Below are 27,479 nucleotides of genomic sequence, written 5' to 3'. Positions count from 1 at the left end.
ATTCCACAGAAGCCATCGAAGGTTTCAGAACAAGGCCATGACTGGGAACTATGCTTAAGGAAGATGTAACCTGCCCAAGGGGCCTTGCCCTAAAAACAAAGAGTTTACTTTTGAGACAACATAACATTTTCATTTCTGGATGCTTTTAAGTTAGTTCTTCATTGATTCTAAAAGACTAGGAGTGCAAGCTCTTAATGGGGATTTTTCAAATATAGTATTAATTGAAGTTCAATAAACTCTTAACACTATTGAGGTCAACCCTATTTTAGTTGAACTGGCTTAGCCTAAGTTAAGGATTTATTTCTTAAACAGAATTCTCTGGGAAAGAATGTTTGCTCCTATTTCTTTCTTAGAGATCTCCCTCCAGACAGCCGCTTAGCCCTGGTTAATAAGAGAAACAAAGATGTTGTTTTATGCACATGCCACAGTATTTCCTTTAAACGCTCTCATTATCACCCTGCCTATACAGTGTCAAGGCACCTGAATACAAAGGCAAGACTGAGGTCACAGGGATATGTGGGCATGTACATGAAATGTAAATGTTGGGTGGCTGACCACTTTTCACCTTTGCCTGGATGTCTTCAAGCCTTGCGAATACCAAACCCAATACTAATTCATACAACGAGATTGAACTTAACTCTTCGTATTGGGCCTGCTATGCTTAGCTTTCTCAATGTGACTGAGAGTGATCAAAGAACTAATATAAAAGTATTCAGTATCTCATTGTAGTTTTTATTGAATTTATTGGGGTGACATTGGTTAATAAAATTATATAGGTTTCCAGTGTACAATTCTATAACACGTCATCTGTATGTTGTGCTGTGTGCTCACCAGTTCAAGTCGAGTCTCCTTCCATCTCCGTTTGCCCCCCTTTACCCTCTTCCATCTACCCCACCACCCCCTTTCCCTCTGGCAATCACCAGATTGTGTTGTCTGTGTCTATGAGGTTTTTTCTGTTGTTGTGTGTTTGTCTTGCTTAATCCCTTTACCTGTTTCACCCAGCCCCTCTACCCCCTCCCCTCTGACAGATTTCTGTTCTCTGTCTATGAGTCTGACTCTCTTTTGCCTCTTTGTTTATTTTTTTTCATTAGATTCCACATGCAAGTGAAATCATACGGTACTTGTCATTCCCTGACTGGCTTATTTCACTTAGCATAATGCTCTCTAGGTCCATCCATGCTGTTGCAAAGGGGCATTCAATAATTTTGGACAGCCCTGGCTGCCATAGCTCAATGGATTGAGCATGGGCTGAGAACCAAAGTGTTTCAGGTTTGATTCCCAGCCAGGGCACATGCCTGGGTTGCAGGCCATGGCCCCCAGCAACCGCACATTGATGTTTCTCTCTCTCTCTCTCTTTCTCCCTCCCTTCCCTCTCTAAAAATAAATAAAATAAATAAAATAAAATAATAATTTTGGACATTCTTTCTGTATTACATTGTTATCATTATCTGTTAGTTCCATCTCTGCCATTTGCCACCACCTAGACTTAAATTACTTATACTCATTCTCTTTAAAAAGATCGTTAATATTCTTGTGAATATTAAACAAATATGCATGCTATTATAAACAAAAGTAGAAAGTAAAACAAAAGAAACAAATTAAAACTCAAAAAGCTATGATCTTACAACCCTACAAATAATTACTACTATAATGTAGTACATTCTCTTCCTACCTTTAAATGCGTATGTGTGTATTACATATAAATATGTATACTAGAGTCTAATAGGTAATGGATTGAGGTTATAATTTAAATTTCCTTGACTGTCAGTCTTTCATGACATTTTAAAGTTTTGGTCTTTCTCCAACTCACATCCTGATGAGCAAGAAGCTAAAGAAGCTCTACTGAGTTTCATCAAAGCCCTAAAAACTTAAGTCCAACCTGAGCCTAGGCAATGCCTTCCCCCCAGTAAGCCTGGATACTGATGGACAGCTGGTCAGAAGCCTGAGAAGAACTCATATCAAAATGTCAGACCCAGAGACGTGGTCCAATAGCAAAGCCTCAGGCTTCAGAGGAAAGATGCCATCTGACCTCAGCATGGCGTCTACAGCTCAGAGTTGCTTTCTAGCTCATTTCTTATACATGTGCACTTTGCACCCTAGGAAGCACATAGGCCTACAGGTCAAATCAAATGAAACTACAGCTCACTAATACTTCTGTATGACATTGGGTGAAAAGCAAGTTCTGTTTTGGGACTTGTGAAAAAACTAACAAAACGGAGGCAAGATTCACTCTTGCACGTAACCCAGCTTGACTTTGGTTCATTGAGGCCCCAGAAAATATTCCTGCACTTTGGTGCATGGAGGACTCCTGCACATCCCTGGTGGAGTCACCTAAGTCACCAACAGCTCAAACGAAGGCATGGCAGGAGGCAGATAATCGCTAAAGGCAGTTTTAAGACAGTGAAAATTTGCCAGTGGTGTCCACCCACAGCTCCAGAGAAGGAGAGGACAGCAATCAGAGGCAGCACACAGTGACTTATAAACAAGCAAACCAGGGGATTGGTGTTAGCAGAGGGGATAACGGATAGGGAGGGCTTTTTAGGCAGAGGTCCTACATGAACAAGTGAGAATAAGAAACAGACTATATGTGCAAAAGGGCACCTCCTGCACCTAAGGAGGCCCCCTTCTAGAATTTTCTCATCTTATACCAGCTACATAAGATGTTATCCCTGACAACCCAACAAATACTCTCTTTTGTCTTCAGTAAATAAATAAATGCACACAGCATTCTGTATATATTCATTATGTATATACGTGAAGGTTATGAATCGTCTTTAATCCCTAGTCAATAAATCTAAATATTTTTACCTTTTCTGAAGCCAGTCCTAAAGCCATTCCTTCTGGAGTGAATTGAAGCATCCCTGGCTCTGAGTCTGGCCGTGGAGAGGCACTAGGTGAGTCTCAGAGTGGGCTTCCCTCTGTCCCCCATGAGGCACTAGGGGTGTCATTGTTCTCCTCTGTACAGCCAGAGAGAACAGAGCAAAATGTGTCTACAATAAACCCATTGGCCAATTTCTCTTTTCAAGAGCCAACTACTACTTTCTTCAACCCTGAATAAAGAAAGAAACAGAAAGGCTAATGTTCTTTCAGTCATTTGAGTCATCCGTGAATTAAGTGGTCAAGAAGCAGTGAGTGAAGGGAACTCACTAAATGAGGAGCAGCCTGAGGTGAGACTTTGTGCAATGACTGTGCCCACAAGCGAGAGTTGCCTCATCGAGATGGTTTTTAGCTGAACTTCGCTGAGAGGTAAATAAGGCAAATGCAGTCTTCATCATCGAAAAGAAATGTTTGATGCCAAGTGAATTAGCCCGTCAGGATAGATGATGATGACGATGATGATGATGATGATGACGACAATGACACTCGAGTGGAAGAGGGACAGTCGGTGCCAGGGGCTCTTCTAAATGTTTCATTTGAGGGACTCATTCAGTCCTCACAAGGATCCTATGAAATTCGCACTATTACCACCTCCAGAGAACAGAAGTAACGCATGGAGAGGCTGAAAAGCTTGCCGGGGTAACGCAGGAAGTGGTGGGCCAGCTTCAAACCCAGATATCTGATGCTAAGATTAGCAACCTGCCAACATCTAAATCAAAAGAGAAAACTTCCATCTGCCACCTTGACATTGTCAATTTTCCAGGATTTTGAAGTTGCTTCAATTGACTGAATTGTTTTCTTTTCATCTAAGCAACTTAATCATGAGGAATAAACACATTACATAAGAGGCAAAACACAACAATTAAACGGATTTTGCAAATTGAATCATTTTTCATTCCTTGATAACTGAAGTTCGGTGAAGATTCAGGCGTCTGCATTTTGTATAGCACAGCTCACGATTTACTGGAAGGAGATTCCTGTTGTGATAAGCCCATTCTCCAAAACAAGGAAAAGTAGTCATGGATTTGAAGTAGCCATATATCAAGTCTTTGAAACAACATCTATTTTACTTCCTTGTTGAGAATTTAATCCGCGCAAAGCACAGCATCATGGTACCCCTCCCTTCTGTTTCCCGTGAGCACATGGGGGTCCTTCAGGTCAGGGTCTGTGAGTTTAGGCAGCCACATGCTCACAAGCACCACACCATCCTGACAGCTGCTCACTGACCCCCCCCCACACCCACCTTGTCACCCCTCGACTCCTTAAGACTTTTTTCAATAGCCAGGTACCTATAACACAACTGGCTTTCTATGAGCAAAAAAGTAATTGAAATAGTCTTTTTCTTTTTCCTAGTAAATTTGACTAAGTAACAACCATCATCAATGATATCACTAAACGTGGGTTCAATCTACCTAACAAACTAAAGTATATGCGGGAGTCATTCTATTCTGGGGACTTGGCAAGAGCAATATGAGTGGCCCCAAAGTACAGCCAACTGTGTGCTTTTGGGGGACACAGGCTACATTCTTTACCTTGCTACTCCCAGCACCTATATAGCTGGAGTCCTCAGAAATCTCAGTTAGATTTAATTGACTTGAAATGTGAACACCGAAACTAATAAACAGATCAGGTTCTCTGCATTGCCAAACTCGAATCTCATTACTAAAGGAGCCTTGTTATGACAGCTAGTACTGGAGAAGCTTGGTATTTATTTATAACTAGAGAAAGAGAGGGAGAGAGGGAGGGAGGAAGAGAGGGAGGAAATAGGGGTAGGGCAAGACGCCTGTGGGCTCCCAGACGGGGCAGAGACTTGAGGAGAGCTGGAGTGGGGTCGAGAAAGTTAACATGGGAAATTCAGGGACACCGAGGGCAGTGCCACCAAGAATGAGCTTGCGTCAGATGTGACTCTTTTCCATTCTGTCTCAGTTCATTTGGGCTGCTCTGACAAAAACACCAGAGAAGAAGCAGCTTAAATAACAAACATTTATTTCTCACAGTTCTGGAGGCCGAGGAGTCCAAGGTCAAGTCACTGGCAGATTTGGTGTCTGGCGAGAGCCCCCTTCCTGGTTCAGAGATGACACCTTCTTACTGTGTCCTTCTTACATATTGGGGACAGGGGGGCTCTCTGGGGCTCTTTCAGAAGGACACTAATCCCATTCATGAGGGTTCCACTCTTGTGACCTAATCACCTCCCAAAGGTCCCACCTACTAATGCCATCATCTTTGGGGGTTAGGGTTTCAACATATGAACTGCAAGTGGGAAGCCACAGACATTCAGTCCATAACATATTTCTCCTGTCTAGGTCAAAGTCCTGGGCTGAAGCAGAAGAAGTCTTATTTGCTATTTCCTCCCTTACACTTGGGCATACACCCATAGATCAGGGTTCTCAAGGAAGCACCTATTCATTCCTTGTGTAAGCAACACAAGGCTCATCTTAAAAGGGAGCAGTGAAGCAGTTTGGAGCAAGGAGCAGGGTGGGTTTGCGAATGCGGATTTGACCCGTAAACATAGAGCCTGTCACCAGCAAAACGTCACATTCGCCTGAGGGCTGGAACCCTCTCCTCTCACGTGCTCCACACGGCTCCGCACCAGTGTGGGATGGAAATTCACAAGCTTCATAAGCTGCAGTAACGATCTCAATAGAATCGACATCTTAGAGCCTGTGCCTACGTTATGATTCCCCGCATCTGAAGTTCTTGAAATTCTTTATTGTTTCCCATCTTTAAAAACATATAGCTGACCCAAAGAAGGATGCGTTGAGTTATTGTAAGATATGGCTTTTGTTTTCCTTTTCATTCTTAAACTAAACATTTCTCCTTCCCTCTCTTTATTTTGACATTTTCTACTGTGAAATACAACATTCGCATAGATCAATACTATCATATGTATACACATACATACAGTTTAAAGAATAATACGACAAACACATCTGTATAGTTTAGCTCTCTTCCTCTCTTAATGGAATTTTAAAAACACTTACTGGACTATTCGGGAAATAAAAATGAAAACATAAAGTCCAAAGGGGGGAAGAGGCATTTTAAAGCCACCTGAGAAATAAAATTAAGAAAAATTCGTAACAGTGGAGACATAAAATAAACCAGGTTGCCTGCTTTGACTTTACCACCACCCTCCTTTCCTTTTTTATTTTCTCTTTTCTTTTCCTTCCCCCCTCTTTTTTCTCCTCTATCTGTCTCCCCTTCTCCAGAACCGTAAGCGGCATTAGGCAGTGAACAGACAATCCACAAGGCAGCTAGCTCTCTGAAGAACAGTTCGGACAGCTGCTAACATGAGACTGGACCAGCGACTCCAAAAAAGGAGTTGAAGACCTGACATCGCCTCCCAACGTTCCGACCACATTTTATACCAGTGTCAGTGAAAGAAAACTGCCACCAGGGACCAGATCCCATCACAGACCTGGCCCTTCTGACCCTGTTAAAACGCCAGCCCTGCTTTTGCAAAAGAAGTTGCACCATTCAGCTGAATAGAGTCTTTAACCTCTATCCCAGCCACCTGAACTCGTCTTTGCTTGCAACGTTAATGTGCGAACACCCACAGTTCATCACCTCCTCTTTGCTTTCATCCGGGAGGATGCTGAGCTTTCCTTCAAGGATGGGATTGACTGCAGCGACAGATGGGACACCCAACGTGCAGAATTTCTCAGCCACGAGGCTTTGCCAGCAGAGGGCAGTGGAGAGGTTACAAGTAACAACATCCTGTCACCACACTCTTCCCTGCCCCCACGCACGAAACTGCTGCCCCCTGGGTCAGGCACCGCTGGAGTTTTCTCAGCTTCATCTTTGGAAACTTCCTTCCCTGAGTCCCTCCACAAACTCATCCGACAGGCTTTCTCTCTCGCATGTCTCCCTGTCACCCAGGAAGAGGAGCAGCCATCTGACAGGAACACTTTGGGGCCAGATGGATGGATGGATGGATGGATGGATGGATGGCGGCCCCACAGGAGCACTGGCTAACCAGTGGTGGCACCTCACTGCCCCCCGCCCGCCTCCAAGGGAAGAGCAGAGGCAGAGAATGTGCATGGTGTCCTGCCTTCCAAGAGTTCATGGCGCTCTGGAGATTATCTCCCCAAATTCCCGAGTTCTGCCAACAAACATCTGAAACCCAGATTGCTGGACTGCCCTGCCCAAGGTCGCAGAATTAGGGTCAAGGCTGAAACTAGAATCTGACATCTGTCCCAGACACCTACACGGAGTGTTAACTAGCAATTATAACAACGATACGAATAATAATAATATTTACTGAATATTTACTATGTGCCATGCACTATTCCACCGACTTTATATGCATTGATGTCTTTAATCTTTACCAAAACCTCATGCGACAGAAACGGTCATAATTTCTATTTTGCAGAGGAAGAAATAGAAACTCAGAGTGATTAAGGAACAGCTAGTGAGTGGTAGAGCCAGAATTTGATTCCAGGAAACCTTCTTTCAGACCTAGAATTTATAAAACTGTTGACATTTTTGCTGCTCTGTAATAAAGTGAAATAAGGACGGTGCAGCTCATTTTTCTCAAAGCGAGATTTATTCCATTTAGACTGCTATCTTTTCATATATTCTGCACTTACCCTCTTTAGAATATATTTTCAAAAAGCTTTTGCTTTTATGAGAAAATAGTGAGAGTACATGGTAGTTGTTGGCGTTTTATGAATTTTATTTTTCTAATAAAAATATATTTTGGAAGTTGTTTATGGATATAAAATTGCAGAACCTGGAAAGCCCTACCTTGCACTTTCTGCGTCCTTGTAGGATTTCTGAAAGGACACTCCATTGTTTTCGTCCTTTCTCTGGAGGGTCCTCCTGGAAGTGGGGGACCCGGGGACAAAGAAGCACTAAAAGATACTATGTACCTTGCATGTCAGGACTTGTTTGATGGCAAGTAAAGAACTTGAGTAAAAACCCTGGCTGGTGTAGCTCAGTGGATTGAGAACGGGCTGGGAACAAAAGTGTCCCAGGTTCAATTCCCAGCCAGGGTACATTCCTGGGTTGCAGGCCATAACCCCCAGCAACCCCACATTGATGTTTCTCTCAATCTCTCTCTCTCTCTCTCTCTCTCTCTCTCTCTCTCTCCCTCCCTCCCTTCCTTCCCTCTCTAAAAATAAATAAATAAAATCTTTAAAAAATAAAAAAAAAATAACTTGAGTAAAAAGGAGTGTGTATTAGTTCATCTAGCTGAACCATTTGGGGACCCGCCATTCAAATTATGTCCTAAATCATACCTCTTGGTTTTGCCATCTACCATATATTGGCTTAGTTCTGAGGTTCCCTGGGAGCAGGATGGCTGCTGACAGCTTCAGTCCTTCTCTATGTTCAAGTTCAAAGGGGAGAAGGTGTCTGTCCCCAGTCACTGCCGCATTGGGTTGTGCTTCTACTGGTCTACCTTATGCTATCCCCTGAAGGAGTCACTACAGCAGGGTGTAGATAAGCTACTCCTCCAGTTTTGTTTTGTTTTTTCATTTTTTTTATTTTTCAATGATAGTTCACTCGCAATATTATTTTGTATTAGTTTCAGGTGTGCGGCACAGTGATTAGACAACCAGAGACTTTACGAAGTGATCACGATATCATTGACCATATTCCCCATGCTGTACTCCACATCCCCGTGACTGTTTTGTGACTCCCAATCTGCACTTCTTTTTTTAAAAATATTTTATTTATTTATTTATTTTAGAGATGGAATGGAGGGAGAAAGAGAGAGAGAGAGAAAAACATCAATGTGCAGTTGCTGGGGGCCATGGTCTGCAACCCAGGCATGTGCCCTGGCTGGGAATCGAACCTGCGACACTACCAATCTGTACTTCTTCATCTCGTTACATTTTTCATCGCCTTCCAACCCCCCTTCCCATCTGGCAACCATCAGTCTGATCTCTGTGCCTATGTGTCTGTTTCCATTTTGTTTATCCGTTTATGTTACTCTTTATAAGTGAAATCACATGGCATTTGTCTTTGTCTAGATGAGTTATTTCCCTTAGCATCACACCCTCCAGGTCATCCATGTTGTCCCAAAGGGTAAAATTTCCTTCTTTTTTATGGCCACCAGTCAGGCAGTTTCGAGTCCTGTCGAGTCCTGTCGAGTCCTGTCAAAGCTGGCCACGGAGCCAGCTCTGCTGGCAGCACCCCCTCGGAAGCAGCAGGAGGAGGATGGTTCTCAAAAGGGAAATCAGACACTGTTGCCAAAGAATGGATGCTCGGTGGTCATGCCAGCAAACGTTCATTATCCCCCTAATGGACGTCGCTGGGGTGGGTGCTCCTCACTCCGCTTCCGCACTGCATTTAACTCTCATAACAAGCCGGCCAGGCGAACAATAATTCACCAATGCAGAAGCCGAGGCTCAGAGAAACCGAGAAACACAAAAAAGCTCAAACCGCTAGCAACTGGAAGATGCAGGCTGCAAAGTCTATTTCGCTCAGCTTCAAAGTCCAAGCTGTTCATTTTTTTTCCATTTTAGTTTTTCTTTTTTAATCTTATCTTTCAATTACAGTGTGCACCCAATATTATTTTCTATTGGTTTCAGGTGTTTCCTTTTTATTTTATAATTTGCATATCCTACCCATCCCTTTGCCATTAAAACTGAAAATAAAACGAGCCACTTTGTATACCTCGATTGCGACTTGGGCTGAGAGCTCAACACCCAACCTCCCCGGGTGCACTCCTACTGGGGGATCACACACTAGAGACCGCTGGCTCCTCCCCTCTCTCACTGCACCAAGAACAAGCATTCCCCAAACGTTTGTTCCTGTTCTCACCACAGAAGAAAGGGCTGACATAAGACACTGATTGTGTCTCTTCTGGGTTGAGGAGAAAAGAGAATCTAGAACAATTCTAGAGGGGTGTTCATCAAATAAGAGAACAGCGTTTCTTCTAAATTTGAGTTAGAATGTATCCAAGTGTTAAGTACCTGACATCCACAGCTCACAGAATAATAACACATCCTTTAGTCCGCAGAAAGAGTCGCCCACTTAAATGCCCAAGAAGTGCGTTGGAAGAGAAGAATCTCACCACTAATATTCCAGAACAGTTTCTCGATTCGCCCTACAGCAAGCACAGCAATTACAATCACCCACAACAGGTCCGGGAAACTGCTCTCTGAAACAGTAAATCTGTCTAATCAAAATGAAGTGTCAGGGTTGTAAACAGTCTTTGCTGCTTCGTGCAGAATCTACAACAAAACCATCATCTGCAGCTCCCGACACCACTAGGCATCTGCACTTGGGTCATAAATAAATTGCTTTAATAGAAAACACAGCCATACGGAGGGGCTCTGAGATCATTCCTCTCCAGGTTGAATGGCTATTAAAGATAATTGTCATTATTGCACCAGGAGAATGTTCACATTTGAGGGGGAAAAATAGTCCAAAATAAAAACAATTACACATTTTTGAATTAACATTAATGCAGACTAGTCATGCTGAACTGAATCTCGGCTGTCACCTAAATGTCAGGCAGGACAGACAGCACAGGGCCTGACACAGACCAAGTTCCTTCTTGTGCCTCACTCAGCCATCGGGCCACACACGGCCTCCTCGTGGCTCCAGACTGCTTCCCGCCCTCCTCCTCCTCACACCTTCTCTCTAACCCCGGCGCCTCTAAGCCTAGATAGTGACTGTGCTTGCTGGACACCTTAGTTCTGGTCATCGCACATGTCATGTGGCTCCAGGTTCACCTCTCCTCAAATGCGTGGTGTAAAGAAGGGAGTCCCAGCCCTGGCTGGTGTGGCTCAGTGGATTGAATACCGGCCTGTGAACTGAAGGGTCACTGGTTCAATTCCCAGTCAGGGTACATGCCTGGGTTGTGGGCCAGGTCCCCAGTAGCAGGTGTGTGAGAGGCAACAACCATACATTGATGTTTCTCTCCTTCTCTTTCTCTCTTGCTTTCCCTCTCTAAAACTAAATAAATAAGATGTTTAAAAAAAGAAGAAGAAGAAGGGAGTCCCAGCTTGAGCCTAAACTATGCTCACTACCAAGTTCAGGTACATGTGGGCACATCTGGGAAATTAATGAGGGACATGACCCAATGACAACAGAGGAAAGAAAGACTAAGCATTTCTGGGAGAGAGCAGCCAGCCAGCCCCCCACAGCAGCCTCGCTCTGGTTTTTAAAAGTCTTGGCTCTTGCGAAGTCCTGAGCATGGGCAGGAGTAGCCATGCCTGCCAGGAGACAGCAGGAATGGTGACAGGTCCCAGCAGCAGGGACAGGGTCTCTGGTGGGAGAGTGGTATGGCTCTCAGGGGATTTTCAAGGTACCTCATGGCACAGCTAAGCAATGTGGCTGGAGCAGGGCAGCAGGGACCAAATAGCAAGAACCATGGGCAACTAACCAGAGCCTTTGATCAGACACTGGTCCCCCCCCCCCCCCACACACACACACACACACCGCTCAGTGTCCAAGGACTCTCCGCAGTACCTGTGTAGGAAGGAGAAAGAGCAGGTCCAGGAAAGTGTTCTCTGGAACAGTAAACCTGTCCAATCAAAATTAAGTATTCAGAGCTGTAAACAGTCTTTATTGCTTCATACAAAATCTACAACATACCGTCACCTGCCTCTATTGGGTGCTGGCAGAACAGAGACGATATAAAACAAGGGAGTCAGATGACTCCTCAATGCCTTTCAGCCTCAGCGTTGAACAATCACATGACCCTAGCTACTGGGGGGAGGAGCCATGCCCCGCCCCCAGACCTCTGCCCTCAGTCCTCACCAACAGCGAGGGTGGACTCCAGGAGACAGGGACAAGGGACCCGCTGCCAATTAGGATGCCCCTTCCTCCTCCATGAAGGTTGCATGTGCTACTGCTGCTCCACCTGTAACGGTGGGGAACTGTAGCCCACCCCCCATTCTTTCACCCTGTTTCTGTAAGTGCTCACTCTGACTCATAAGTAGCTTGTAGATGAACAACATGTTTGTGTAAGGATACTAGGAACGAACTTCAGAAGGAACAGACTTGACCTCCAGGCATTCCAGCTCCGGAGATTTGCTGACCTTCGACCGTGAAGCCAACATGACTAAACCAGGATGACACACACCAGAGCATCCATCACTTGCCTTATGGGAGTGGACTGTGCTCGTCTGCAGGTAGAGAGCTTTGCAACCGCCTCCTTCGGTCTCTTTGTTCTGCTTCCCCTCGCCCTCCTTAGAAACACCTCTGCCTGCACTGCAGTGTCGAGATGGCCTGGAGACATGAGGCCCCACCTCCCAGGTGGCCAACATCTGAATAAACCCCTTCCCATCAGCCCCTCCCTCTCAAGTATTGGCTTTCGAAGCCGTGGGCAGCCAGACCTGCACTTGGTTACAAACCTGCCTTCCTACTCAAGCTCCTTCTCTCTTATAAGGAGCCTCTTCCCCAGACTGGCCCCTCCTGCACCCCTCACCTCCCGCCCCTGCAACCCAGAGCGTAGGATTCCAAGAAAAGGCTGCAACCTCCTTTTATGCCTCCCAATCTCACCCCAGCTGACATCACTGAACGGTAGATTCAGAAAGCTTCTGATGTCCCTTTGCCCTGGTCCCCGCAAATCCCAAACTCAGGATTGTGTCCTCTACATGACGAAGAGCATTCCAACATGTCCAATGTGGAAGGACTCTACTGCGGAGAGTCCTTGGACACTGAATAGTGTGTGTGTGTGGGTGGGGGGACCAGTGTCTGATCAAAGGCTCTGGTTAGTTGCCCATGGTTCTTGCTATTCAGCCCCTGCTGCCTTGCTCCAGCCACATTGCTTAGCAGTGCCCCCCAAGTCCCAAGGGCCCCCAGGAAAAAAGGGAATCCCTATGTCTCATTTGTTCCATTTGTAGTCATGTCTCTGGCCCTTTCTTTAGGTCCAATGGTGCCTTGCTTGACCCAGTGGTCACCTGGACAGTGCTATAATCTTGCCCCTCCCCTCGTCTCTGGGTGGTCCCTTCTGTGCCCTCAGAGGGTCACGAGGGTCAGTACGGCCCCATCCTGTTCTTCTTCAACACCTCACACCCTGGCCTCTCCTTACTCAGCTGGGGACAGCTGTTCGGACAAGCCTCCCTGCTCAGAAACCTCCAGACTAGCAGTAGCCAGGTCTCTGTTCTATACACGCGAGCAGGCATGTGCCAGGCCCACCTACAATCCCCTTGCCCCACTCTGTCCCACTCCAGTGTCAGTACAGAGTGAGCCCGCAGGTTCTGGAGCGGAGTGCAAACCCGTCAGGGAGAGGATACGGGCCGCATGTCTCAGATGCCCCCAACCCCTTCGACCGAGTCCCTTGGAAGAGAGAACCTCCCAGGGAGAAGGGAGGGGGAAAGTTCTTACCTGGGCCCTGCTGACACCCTCCATCTCAAATCTTCCTGTGGGCAGGGATGGGGCAGGGGAGTATGGTAAGGAGGCGGATTTCACCCTCTCTTAAGAAACAAACACACAGGACCTCAATGGAGATGACTCTTCCAGAGAGAGGCTACTTGGCTGTTCTTGCCTTCAGCTTTACGCCTTTGCCACAATCCCAGCACTGAAGGACAAAGTCATTCACAATACCCTGTTACCAAGTTCAGTGAGTCGGTAAGAACTGAACTGTGTGAAACACTCTGGCATGGTGCCAGTTCTGTCTACATCATCAAGTGGCCACATGTCAGCCCTCCACCAATGAGGGTCTTCCCCTCAGGGGTAAGCTTCATTATACTCAGCTGGCATAGCTACAGTCAGACCCCCAACCATTTAGGGGAAGAGGCTTGCCTGTCATTGTTTGTGAACCAATGTAACAATTTTTTATACAATCATTTAACATCTAGGGACAGTAAAAATAATGCACACAGACATCAGTATGGCTTGCAATGCCATCCTTACTCTTACAGCCTTATTTCACAGATTGGTAAATTGAAATGAATTCCCAAATTGCATGGAGCAGAGTCGACCACTGGAGACCTCCAGTAACGTAAAGCTCTTCCATAGCTCAGTGAAGAACAATTCTTTTTTTATTTGTTTCTAAATAAAAGTCCTCAACTACCTTCCCATTGGCATCTCTTGCTAATTTTACCCGAAGGTTATTACTGGAAGTCATCCAAACGCAATCTACAGCCAGAAGGAAATTGTGTGTTGATGGTAAGTCTGGTGCATCCTGGGCATGAGTGTTGCTGCCCATTTGTTCAGCTACAGTTCTTCACACAGGGTATAGCGTTTTCCCCTGAAATGTTCTTTCCCTCTCAATACATCATCTTAGGGAATTAGACAGTCTGGCACAAACCTGACACATAGGAAACCGTGTGAGTGCTTAAAATATTTCAGACACCACGTTGGGTACAAACACAAAACAGACTTAGTTTATCCAAAAATAAACACACTCCACTTGGGGTAGTGAACACACAATACAATATAGAGATGAGGCATCATAGACCTATACACCTGGGACCTATATCATTTTATGAACCAAAGCCACCCCAATAAATTGAGTAAGAAGGAAAATAAATAAATAAAAATATGTGAATATAAAAGATCAGAACCTTTTGTTTGCCTACAGCAAACAATTTTCTTAGCTCTTCTGTCACGCTTGTAGCCCGTTGATAATCTGCAATTAGAACATGATTCACTGGCCCGTGACAGTAGCGTGAGAGCCCCTATTTGTGGCTCCCTCAGCGACCTCCCGCGGTGACGGAAAAAGGCAGCGTCCCAATTAGAGTTTAAACCCACCCCCTCAGCGGATGCTTTTAGAAGCCTAGACTTTTCTTTCTTCAGACTGTGCACTAATGAAGGCACTGGTGGGTAGTAACATCCTGGGCCCGAGACATAGCGAGGGCAGCCTCAGACCTGGATGCTCCCCAAGCTGCTGCCCCAAAGTGGCCGGCAAGCATCTCACAGACCTGTTGGTGTCGTTGCCGTTGTTCCGTTGCCGTTGTTCGCCCTCGGTCACCCCTGGCGACCTGGCAGCCTAACGTTGGATAATCTCAAAGCACGCTGAACCACGGCTGTGAGATAACCATGCTGACTCTAGGGAGAGATGGGATACCAAGGCAAAGAAAGCTTGACTCCTAAATGTGAGCAGTTCAAAGCTGCCATGCAACAAAATTTGCAATGAAGCCTTTCCCTCGCTTTATATCCCTATAAACAGTGGCACCGAGTGAACCTGAACGTGAGGGTCAAGAACGTGAATACGCACCAGCGAGGTCCATTGGGGCCCTAGAATGAAGGGCCGGGAAGCTGGGGGAGGATGGACTTCTCCCCCCTTTAATCACTAGGGCGTCGCTGAAGGCGCGGGGGCCGTGACATGATTAAGGAGGTGCTTTAGGAAGACCAGTCTGCCTGCAGTAACAGGATGGATCACAGAGAGACAAAAGAGGGTCAGGGAGACCGATTAAGAGGCAATTAGGCGAGTCCAGAGTTAAGACTGCGAGAGAACTGTGGACCAAGAGCAGCAACCCCAGGAATAAAAAATAATTGTAACCATTGAAGACCCACAGGTCACTGAAGGAATACAGGTGGGGGGTTGAAAGTTGAGATCTCGCCAGGTCAGGGAGAAACAGGGAAGTCGGGAACAGAGGAGTCTGAGAAAATAAGAGAAAACCATTTTGACATGTTTAATGTGAGGTTACCACGAAAGATCTAAGGGGAAGGTTTACTAGGCAGCTGGAAATACGGGTCCGGGGCTCAGCAGAAAAGACAGGATGTTCCAGAACCAGATCTTTCCTGACCTCCAAGTTCTGAGGGGACTTACAAATAGGTCATTAGTCACCAGACTCGGGGCTTGAAAGCGAAAGTTGTATCTTAATTATCTTTTTTTTTACTGCCAGAGCTTGGCAAAGTTTCTGGCACATAAAAGCTGTTCAATAAATGTTTTTAAGCAGAACAGTCTGGAATAAATGTATTAAGAGGAAACAGTCGGAGACTGTGAAAATATATTTTTTGTGTGCCAAGTCCATAGTTTTGGTTAATATATCCCTTTTGCCTTCAATGATGGGAAGGCCATTAGAAGCACATGAACAGACAGAGAGAGAGTCTGCCTCAGACACCCAGTGGGAGCCACAGGACCACAGGTGACGGCTGGTGCAGAGAGGAGGGCACCAGAGCTGCCCAGGTGCCCCGGCGGAGCAGCCCAGAGAGGAAGGGGCAAATGGGATCCTGGGACCCACGCTGCTCAGGACCTGAGTCCCAATGGAGCTGGTGGGGGAATCCCTACAGATGAATTAGAATAAACTCTGAATAAAAGGTTTACATATTGAATAAAACTCCAAATGTACCCAACATAGAAAAACATTGATACTTAGAGAAAACGCTAAGTTATTTACATCTCTGGGACAAATGGCTCTAATCTGTTAGCATTATTCATTGCTCTGAAATGGAATAAAAATTACCTCGTACCACAGTACCACTGTTACTCAAGTGAGTAGAGATAGCATTAAAATTAACAAGGAGTGTGAATTTTATGCCCAAAAAAGTCATCTTCATACTAAAATATTTAGAAACTAAGAGTTTGTGGCTTTTAACGGTACCAAGTCTATTATTTTTTCTAAACATTTTTAATGTAATTGTGAATAATTTCAAAAGTACTATAAAATTCTTTTTTAAATGGCATCAAGGTGAAATGCAATATTTTAGTAAATTTAAATTGTATCTCTTTATTATGTTTTTAATTGTATACTACTAATTATATCATATTTTTAATTTATCAAAGTTTAGTGTAAATAATTAAATATAAATATTTATTGTATTTGTTTAAACATCCCTTTCTGTCTTCTTTAAATTTTTCACTTATTCTATTACTCTCTCCTAGAGATGGATATGTAGCATTTTTGTTTGTACTTAATGTTTTCACATAGGTGTACATTCAAACCATCCTGTGTTGTACTCTGTGGGGCTTCTGATGCTTAAATAAATATTATACTGTATGGTGCCAACTTGCCTTTTGTACTCAATATTGTGTTTTCAAAACTTACTCATTCATTTTTAATTTCTACATAGTACTCCATTATTCAAATCACTGGAGTTTATTAGCCTGCTCCTTTGTTTAGGATTCAGTTTTTTTCTTCTAACTTCTCTTTCTATCGCAAACGATGTTGCAATGAAGCACGTGACTTCTTGTGCACGTGTGAAAATTTCTCCAGGCTGACTCGTGGGATATGCGATCGTGCATGTTTTATAGAATATTAAAATTAGATGCTCTGCCTGAGATCCTAAAATGATAGATACCAGCTATGAAAGTGAGGGGCCCGAACAAGATGGAATACACCACGGCACTACCTAAAAAGTGGTTTTGCGTCTCTTACACCCTCCATCAGAACTGAATATACATTTCAAAACATTGTTGGAGATGAAAGAGAAATGGGGATGAGAATTCCTGGGAAAGAAGCATGGTGTAAGTCCCACCCTGCCCTGTGAACACCACCAAAGACAAAGTAGTTATGATAGTACTTGCTTCTCACCTGGATCCCAAGAGTGGAACTTGAAGGGCTTCATTGGTGACTCCTGAGTTACACAGGGCAGACTGGACCAGGGCCAGCTCCTATCCAAATCACACAAATGGCTAAGAGGAGCTTGCCGCTCATGGGCAAGCCAAAGGAAAAGAGGCTGCATTCGCCTGGCCTGCATCAGCCTATTCTAACCATGACCCTAGCTGAACAGAGAGACTAAAGCAGGTACCTTGTTAAACCATGATTCCTTGAGAAGCTCAGGCAGCCACCTAGTGGTGGGTCAGTTATATAACATCTCTTCTAACCGGAAGGGGGCAGCAATTTGGTCACCAGAATCCAAACAGACTTTGCATGTGCATTTGCTCGACTTCACCACGGTGCCATTGCCAGCACCACCACCTGAGGTTTACAGACATCTTCTCTATTGATATGGTCTCCCACAGAGCCTCGTTGCCCAATAAGGAATCATTTTATGGCAAAAGCGCTGTATTACTAAGCTTACGGCTGCAGGATTTTTGGTCTTACAATGTATGCCTCACCCAGAAGCAACCAGTTTGATGGAATGCTGGAACAGCTTGTCCAAGGCTGGTTAAGCTGCTAACTGGGGCTCAACACGTGTGAAATAGGGGAGCTCGCCCCAAGAATGCAGCACGCACGTTGGAATCAACCAATCACATAGTCTGGTTTCCAGTGGCACCAACAGCCAATATATTGTAGTCTCTCTGATCACCAGAAAACCAGTTCACTCTCCAGGATCCAAGGAGTGAGATTAAAAGCAGCCCCTCTCATAACAGTGCCCAATAACCCACTTATGGAATTTGGCCCCAAATTTGGACTTTGAAGGACTAGAGATACCTCTCCAAGCTGCCCATGCCACGTGGTCAGTGGGCTCTGCAGTAGCCAGCAGGCCCAGGAGTGAGCTGGGTGCGCGTGTGACCTTGGTGGTGAATTGACACTGATGCTTAGGGGGAACTAGGGTTGCCTCTCCACAATGGGCACAGGTCTGGGTATGTCCCAAACCTGGAGACTCATGGTGTCTCATCGTCCTACCATGTCCGGTATTAACCATCAATGATAAAGTACAGCAGGTACATTTCAATATGGGTTCCCCAGCTAGTCACACGGGGATCAGTGTGCAAGCAGTTCACGTGGGAGTAAGTCTGGGACACATCAGGAAGGAAGCGAGAAGCCAGACAGGAAGGGGAATGCCAGTGTTCTCAACCACTTAGCCACGTGGGCAACCGGAGTGAAGTCCTGCCAGGCCACCCAGAGTCAGTGCAGAACACACTAAGCCAAACTGTGAGGACCTGCGGGCTTATCCATCACCTCCGGGGCCATCCATGGTTCAGAGCTGCTTCACGCGGCTCCATTTTCTGACACGTCACCTTTGCTCACAGTGAGCGCGGTCCTTCAGTCACAGACTTTGCAGGTGTTCCCAGACAGCAGCCTTCCGTCTGCAGAGGTGAATGGCTTAAGGGTCCACTAGCAGGACACAAAGCCATGCACTACGAACCACAGCCCAGGGAGGGCCACTACACTGGGCCAGCAACCCAACCTTGGCCACCAACCTTGGTGGTCATTGCCCACCAAGCAGGGGGGAATCTGGAGTACATGGTAGTGAAGGGAGACTGAGGCTGTGAAGTACAGCATCAAGACCAACTACAGTGGCAGGACCAGCAGGCACAAAACACTGAACTTTTGCCTCATATATTCTAAGACATCACAACTGGCTACCACTCTGAAGACGACGTGCTCCTTTCTTCTCTGAGAAGAAATCAGTGCACCGTGCTCTCCCTCGCCCGCCTTCTGGACCAGTGGCCTGGTGCAGCGGCTGACCAGAACCTGTCCTATGTGTGCCTGCACTGCCCCTTTATCACTGTCCTGTGTCCTGGACCATTAGCCACACACGTGTGGTTTCTGGCTTCTCCCACCACTTCTAGATTCAAACAAGGCACCCCAGTGGGGAGCACGGACCTGGCATCCCAAACCCCTGCTAACGGGCCAGAAGACGCCACCTCTACTGTTGGCTGTAGAGTTAGCCGATAGTCCTATCTTCATCCTAATCAGTTCAAGGACTTCGGGGAGTTTGACTCCTGTAACTCCCTACCCAGCATCTTACATGTGGTTGTTGTCAGGCTTTTCTTCTGCTCCTTCTCCTCCTCCTCCTCCTCCTCCCCTGCCAGTGCCTTCCCCTTCCTCCTTCCCCTCCTCCTTTTCTTATCCTCCTCTCTCGCCTCCTTCTCCTCCTCCCAGATTCAGTCATCTTAATCATTACTTCACACAGTCAGTGCTTATGTGTATCCATCAATATTCTGCCTCAATGGTGTCCCATTGCTCGCATGTCCCTTTCCCTTTATCGGGAATCGGTTTTCTTTTCCACCACATTCTGTGCTTTGTTGGTTATGCTTCAGTGGTTCTACCCGACTCTTTGAGCAATGGCCTCTGAGAGGTCAACTCTTTCAGTGTCTGTCAGATGTCACTGTCGCATGCTCACTCTCCAGTGACAGTTCAGAGGCACGGAGCAGTGGAGGGTGCTCGCTGTCCCAGCTTGCTTGAACGGGGCCATTTCCCAGGACAGGAGGTTTTTGCTGCTAACACCAGGGCAGTGCTGGACAACCTGGGGTGTTGGTCCCTCTGACTCTGCACTCCCTTGGCAGTTCGTCTGTTCTCCCTCGGCAGCATTGGAAAGAATATTCTGTTGTCTGCTGATGTCTGTCAGTACTCCTGAGAAAACCCCTGTGTGATACATTTGTTTCTTTGAGGGCGGGAGCCCTGCTCTCTGGCTGCTTCTGTGATCTTCTCTTTACGCTGACGGTCTATCACAGCATCACCACATAACTTTTTTTTCTGATTCGTCCTGTTCAGGATCAGTTACACTTATTAAATATGGATGTTGACATCTTTGATCAGCTCAAAAAACTGTTCAGCCATGATCTCTTCCAGTATTTCCTCTTCCTCTTTCTGTTCATTCTTTTCCTCTGGAAATCAAGATAGATATATTCCGTATCTTCTCATTATACACAGGTATATTCTGTATTTTCTTACTACATACAATGTGCTCCTTAACCTCTCTTTCACGTATTTCCATCTCTGTGCTTCTGGGTACAGCATTCCGCACAATTCCTTCAGCTCCACCTTCCAGGCGAGTAGCTATCATTTCAGCAGCATCTAACCCGATGTTTAACTTCTTCCTTGAGTTTACCTTCATTGCCTAAACTTTCATTTCTAGAATTTCTATTCGGTTCTTTTTCAAATTTTTTATTATTTTTTCTGTGTAATGCTGCTCATCTACATAGATTTTCCCTTGTATCTCTTTACTCCTTATAAACATTCATTTTTGTATTCTCATTCAGATGACCGCACGGAGTTTAGGGCCACTGCCTTCCCTGGGTACTGTTTGCTCTTGCTCCCTTATGATGTCGCACCACTCATGATTCCGACCGTGAGCTAGAGAGATGTGACTTTTCTACGAGAAACCTGTGGGCCTGGTTCTGGGAGTGTATTTTCAAAGTAGTTTTCTATTTGCTGCTACCCGGTGCCCCAGGGAGACCAATACACAGTGATCAACTTTAATTATTTTTCAGTTTAGGGATTTGGAGAACACAATAGTTGGTGAGATACAGGCCAGAGTTATAAGCTATTCCAAAAAGAACTTTCTTTTTTAATCCCGAGTTCAGGCCAAGAGAGATAACTTCCCCTCCTCACCAGGGTAGACTGTTTTCTAGGTGCCGTTTGCCTGAAGCGGGCAGTTCTTTGGGGGCTTTTAAGTTCTCGCACGGGTCTCCTTCACTCCACCCCACTTCCCTTGGGCTTCCGTCCCCGAGACAGAAACCCTCGCCTCCACCCATCCCCAGAACAGGGACGGACGCATCAGTGTTCCCAGTACTCTGATTTCAGTTCTTCATTTCTGACACGCGATAGTTCTTTCTCACAACCAGAACTATGTATCCAAAATTACGTTGTCTAGTATTTGGTGTATTCGGTGGGGGAGGGGTTTGGACATTGCCTGGGTCCACCTCCCTCCAAACCTCAGTTCCCGGCTGCACCGGGCATCCCTTGGGCTCCGCTCAGGACCGCCTGCACCCGGCTCTTCTGGGCTCCGCAGCTCCCGTCAGTGCTGCCTGGTCCTGACCAGCTCCATCAGCACCACTGGCAGGTTTCCGAAAACCCCTCCCGTGTTCGCCTGAACAAGGCAAACAGACTGGGCGATCACGTTGCAACAATGACAATGGCATTAGTAACAGCCTCTAGGGTCTGTCGCATATTTCCACGTTCTCCCCGCAGGCGCATTGCATTCCATGCCCTGGACAACACGGGCTGCAGCCGTGGGGCTCTTGCCTGCGCCCCCAGCTCAGCTCAGAGCTCTGGACACCGGCGCTGATTCGGGGCTCCTGCCGTGCAGCTCGAACGCCACCCCCACTTTCCTGCTGGAACCCCAGGCTTTCCCTCTGTTTCCAGTTTCAGTCTGCACCCCAGCTTCTAAACCCGGCCTTCTTCTCAGTAATTATACTACCTGCCTTCTGCCCGCAGGTGTGGCAAGAAAGATATTTCCAGCCTTGAAAGAAAACTGGACCAAAGCCAGAGCCGTTTGCAGTGGTTGCAGAACCCCTGGGATTTTTTTTTTTTTTAATTATTCTTGAGTAAAACAAATTTAGATCTCTGAACTAGAACCCCTAGGACAACATCAGGTAATTTAGGGGAAAAAAATTTGCTCACTCTTACGGTCTGTCCCACGGTCAGCATACGGTAGGTACAGTGACCAGAAACTCGTCCCGTGGACGCCCCCACCCACCCCTGCGCACCTGCCCGCGCGGTGCTGGAGGAGGATTGTCTGACCAGGCTCCGGACCTCCACGCTCCCTCCACCCCGTGCATCATCTTTCTCTCACTTGTACTGAGAGACCCCAGTTCCCAACACGGCAGGCAGCACGTGGAGGCTATGACCTGAGTGTGTTTTACCCTGGATTGCAGATGTCTTCAGAAACGCTCCACGGACCAAAGGAGAGGGCGAGCTCCTCGGAGCCGGGCACGCACAGGGCGCGGTCTTGCATATCCACGCAGGTGCCTTCATGCAGGAGAGTTCGGTACTGTTTCTTCCTCTGAACGAAGTAGGTAGGAGTTGGAAGAACAGAAGATCCCGGGCATTTCCTACCAATATCTGAAACGGGTCCTGGGGATTGCGAATATGGACAGCACTCCAGGTCTGGATCGGAGAGGAGGAGTCCTTTTCACTCAGGAAGATACTGGGGAGACCCTGCGTGGACCCAGAGTTTTGACGAAACCAAGTCAGGACAAATGCTGCCAATGCTGGAGATACGTCGACAGAAAAACAAGCAAATACACAAAACATACAAACTAACAAAATATTTTATTCCAAGGGAAAGAAAATATTACTCTGAACAGGCAGAGGGAGAATGCACGTTGAAAATTCTTTTCTTTAGGAAAAAGAATTTATTTTATTGTCATAAATACATAGCATACAACTTACCATTTTAATCATTTTAAGTGTACAGTTCAGTGGCGTTAAGTACATTTGCCTTGTTACACAGCACAGTATGTGTTTGAAATTCCTTTACAGTATCTCCCCATCAAACACAGAGAGCGAGCTTCAGAAGGGGAAAAAAATGAAGTGCATGGAGCCGATAGAAGAGAACGGGTTGAAATAACAGCAGATATAAAAAGGAGGTGCCTAAACACTAAAATGTAAGTTTTAATGAAATTGCACTTAAATTCATGTTGAAGACCATGCAAAGCAAAACTGATAAAGAAGAAAATCTATTCGGCCACACGCAGAACAAACTCGAGGAAGTCTCCCAGAGCACAAAAGAAAGAGGTAGGAAATACCAGTAATGGGAGAGGTGATACAGAAATGAAAAAAAGTTGACTCGTCTAAATCAAGGCAGCCTGAGCCTCCGGTCATAGCGATTGGTTCAGAACAGGCATGTGACTTACGATTATCCAATCAGAATGAAACATAGGCCTTTTATTCAACAAATGAGAGTCGATGCCCTCTGTCCCACTAGAGGTGGATAAGGAAGCCTACGGCCCTGGGCACTGCAGGCAACCACGTCACTTACCTGTGAGAAAGGATGCTGAGAATGAAGCTCACGGAGGATCAGGGAAGAGCAAAGCCGAGAGAATTAAAGAACAACCTGCTAACATGAATCTGGGATAAATGTTGCTTGTATACTTTTCTGTCTCTGCATTGTTCAGTTTTTGATCTAACAAACACTGTCTATTGTTTTAAAAGTTTGAGATATGAGTTTTCTTCCTTTCTATTTTTAAATATTTTAATGAATACTGTTAGTACAATCCCTCAATTCATAAAATTTCCTGAAGTCAGAATGCCCAATCCAAAAATTAAAAAAAAAAAAACTAACTATGTCTAAGAAATTAATTGAAAAAGATCTACACTTAGGTCTAACCTAGTGAAAGTTTTAAATGTCAATGGAAAACAAAAAATGCCAGATGCTTTGAGACAGAAAGAAACAATTAAATATTAAGCTGACCTTAGATTTTCCAGGAAATACTCAATAATGTTGCACAGTGGAACGTTTGTAGAATCTTGAAGGAATTTTTGTTTTGATCCTCAAGAGTTCAAAAGACAGAAAAACCTCATTCTGATGTAAAATACAAATAAGAAAAAATAGAAAGACCTCTCTAGCTATGCAAAAAAAAAAAAAAGCTCAAAAGCACAGTATAAGGTAGCAAGGAAGGAATCAAAATTAAAAATGCAAGAAAGGAAAAGCTATAACCACTAGACTGGCGGTGAGCACAAAAACTGATTAGCTGTTCTTAAAATGCTTGAAACATTCAGTTCAAAGTCCAAACTACCAGGAAGTCTTAAAAGAAAAATGCCATGGTTAAAACAATCATTGGTATTGAAGAACAACATGGCCCTTTATAAAAACTTGGAGAGCAGCCAGCCTTGGAAGTGGAGAGTACAAAAAGGTAGGGATGTCAAAATACAGGCAGACTGCATCCCTCCTCAAACATCGGAAGGGGTCAACAGCTATCAGTCCGACCCTAACTGCCACAAAGAGAGAAATAGAAATCAATTAGATCAATCCCTTCTCCAAACATGGCAAATACTTAATTTTGAAAGCACAACAGAAGACAAAAGAAATAATTAGTACCTGTAGTTCAACACACTAGAAAGCACAAGGAAACAAAAACAGAAAAAATGAGCACCAAGAAAACCCAAATATAGGTGGATGCCAAACCTGTGGAAATGATCAACTGTTTCATGAAAAGTTTTTTCTCAGCTTAGACTATTTTAAAATACAAGCCTATATTAATAAAAGTTATAGTGGAATAAAAACAACAAAGAAAGATTAAAAATATGAGAAACAGCAATGATCTTGATATTGAATTGGACTTTTTCCCGTTGCCTCAGAATTTGTTTAGAGCCCCAAAGCTGAGCGTGTTAGAAGCTCTGTTCAGCCAGATTCTAAACAGATTCTAACCAGAGCACCGAAGAGCTTGCATATGGCCTCCGGGGCTTACAAGAGGCCATCACCACCAAGCCCAACCTGTTTACCAACCCTCCTAAAAAAGAAATGATTCAAAGAAAGCAGTTGGGGGAGATTTCAGAGCAACCCTCATTGGGAAAATGTGCTGAGGCTCCTCTCTCCCCCGTGCTGGAGGGGAGAGAGCACCATCCCCCAGTTTCACAGAGACAATTTAGAGAGATTGGGGTGCCTTTAAGAAGGGGAGACCTGCGTCTCAGCCTCCTATTGGATACTTAACATCCTGAACTGCAGGAACTGGCCAACACATCCTGATGTCACCATCATGCAGGGAAGCACTGGCACTTCTCTGAAGTTTGATGTGTGTCCCTGGGAGTTTTAGGGGCTTATATAAACAAGGGACACATGTCTGGCGCTCCTCTGGGGAATTCTGGGTGCTAGAGACTGGCCAGAGTAGCATGGAATGGAAAAGAAGAAGAGAGGCGACAGTGTGGTGAGACAAGGATGGAAGTGTTTCCTATGGGCCAAGAGGCACAGGGAATGTAGGTAGGCCTTAGTGTTCTTGAAGATGCCCCTCCAAAGAGGATGGCTTGCTAGGGTGAGAAACCCCCGCAGAGAAGAGCAAATGGCTAGGGTAAGATTTATAGGCAGAAGTCACAAGATGATAGTAGAACTGGGCAGTGGGTCTGTGATGGCTATTTCTATATGTCAACTTGAGTACTTAGGCCACAGTACCCAGATGTTTGGCCAAACACTATTCTAGATGTTTCTGCAAAAATACTTTTAGATGAGATGGACATTTAAATCAGTAGACTTTGAGTAAGGCAGATTGTCCTCCGTAATATAGGTGGGCCTTGTTCAACCAGGTGATGGCCTTGTGAGAAAAGATTGACCCCCCTAAGGAAGAAGGAGTCTGCCAGCAGACTGCCTTGGCACTCACACTGCCACATCAGCGATTCCCAGATCCCGGCCTGCTGGTCTACCCTACAGATTTTTGGAGTTGCCAGACTCTACTACCATGTAAATCAATTCCTTAAAATCAGTTCCTCTCACATATGTGCTCGCTCTCTCTCTCTCTCTGTACACACATACACACACACACACCCTATTGGTTCTGTTTAATCTGAAGAGCCTTGACCAGTACAGTGCCCTACCACACAGGAGGTGTCTAAGGCAAGGTGGCAGTTAGCCAAGAGATTACTACAACACAAGGTCAGTTATACTGAAAACAAAACAAAACATTTTTCAGATTTTGTATTTTTTTCTTATCATTTCTCCTGCATACACACCTCCCCCTACACACCTCCCCCTGTCCCTAGAAGAGCCACAGAAGGAAGGGAGACAAGGAAGAATTAGTAGGAGAAGAAAACAGACCTCATCTGTCCGTTAGTGCCCTGCAGTTAGGGTAGTGGGGGGCGGGGGAAGATGGCACTGTAAATGGAGGAGAGATTCGAGTTTTACCTTCGAGTGGGATGGGCACTTTGGCCCAAGATATCATCGTGGGTTAGGAAAGAGAAATATGCAGGGCACCCTTGAGGGTGGAAAACAGAGAAATAAAGCTTTTCTTAACCATATCCTGACCATTTCACAGATGTCAGTAAGCCAGTTGCTGCCGTATCAGAAAAATACCAAAAGGTAAGAGAAGGAAAGAGGAAGAAACAAGGTAGAATGGGAGAGAGGGGAAAGGATAAAAGATACAGGTGTCAGGTGAAGCAATGTAATTACCAAAGCAGAAAGACATCGAGGCGAAAAGTCATTAAACTGGACACAGATCATTTTACATTAATTAAAGCGTAACTCACAATAACATCCTATCGAACATGAACCTAGTAACTTAAGTACTGGAGTATCATAGGTATGAGGGGAAAAAAATAGAGGTAAAACATGTGGTAAATGAGGTAAACCTCTTTATTAGCCTAAAGAGGTCAATAACCACAGAAGAAATTAAAAGTTATCAAATAATTATTTTCCAAAACTGGTCTAAATTAAAGTATTTTATAGCCACATAGCCAAATACTTGAAAGGAACAGATAATTCCGCAGGCTACATAATTTCTTTTCAGGCCACAGAAAAAGATTATAAGTGACCCAATTCATTTTGTGAATCTAGCAAAACCAACTCTGACTCCAAAACCTGACAAATAAGTTTTAAACAAAAATCTGTATACCAGTTTCATTTTAGTATGCTAATTCTAAATGAAATATTAGCAAATTCAATTTAGTTTAACTTTAAAAGAATAATTCACTATAATCAAATAAAATAAAATGTATCCCCAAAATACAAAAATGATTCAATATTCAGAAATAAAAAATATCAAACCAATAAAACATTAAGGAATAAGCCATAAAGTTATGATGATATATGCAGAATAGGCATTTAAAAAATTCCAAGCTCACCCCTAATAATTTATCTTAAGCCTATCGCTAATATACTTAACAACGAAATATTAGAAATGTCACCATTAAAATAAGAAGCAAAGTAAACGCTACCCTATATCATCACCATTATTTAACATTCTGAAAGCTTTAACCAGTATGAGACATTGAATAGCAGCCATGAATCTTAGAAAAGAAGAATCTCTCTTTCATATTACCAACCAGAATGCTACTACACCTAAAAATTCAAAGGGAATCCATTGAAAGTTATTAAAATATAAAACATGTGAAAATCTATTGGAACCTAAACATGTAAAAAACTATTATCTTCACTTATGGCAGTAATAACCAGTTAGAAAATATAACCAAAGAAAATTTCATTTTGCATCACAG

This window comes from Phyllostomus discolor, chromosome 10 (assembly GCF_004126475.2).
Source record: "Phyllostomus discolor isolate MPI-MPIP mPhyDis1 chromosome 10, mPhyDis1.pri.v3, whole genome shotgun sequence".
Classification (NCBI taxonomy): domain Eukaryota; kingdom Metazoa; phylum Chordata; class Mammalia; order Chiroptera; family Phyllostomidae; genus Phyllostomus; species Phyllostomus discolor.
Note: the sequence above shows the minus strand (reverse complement) of the source record.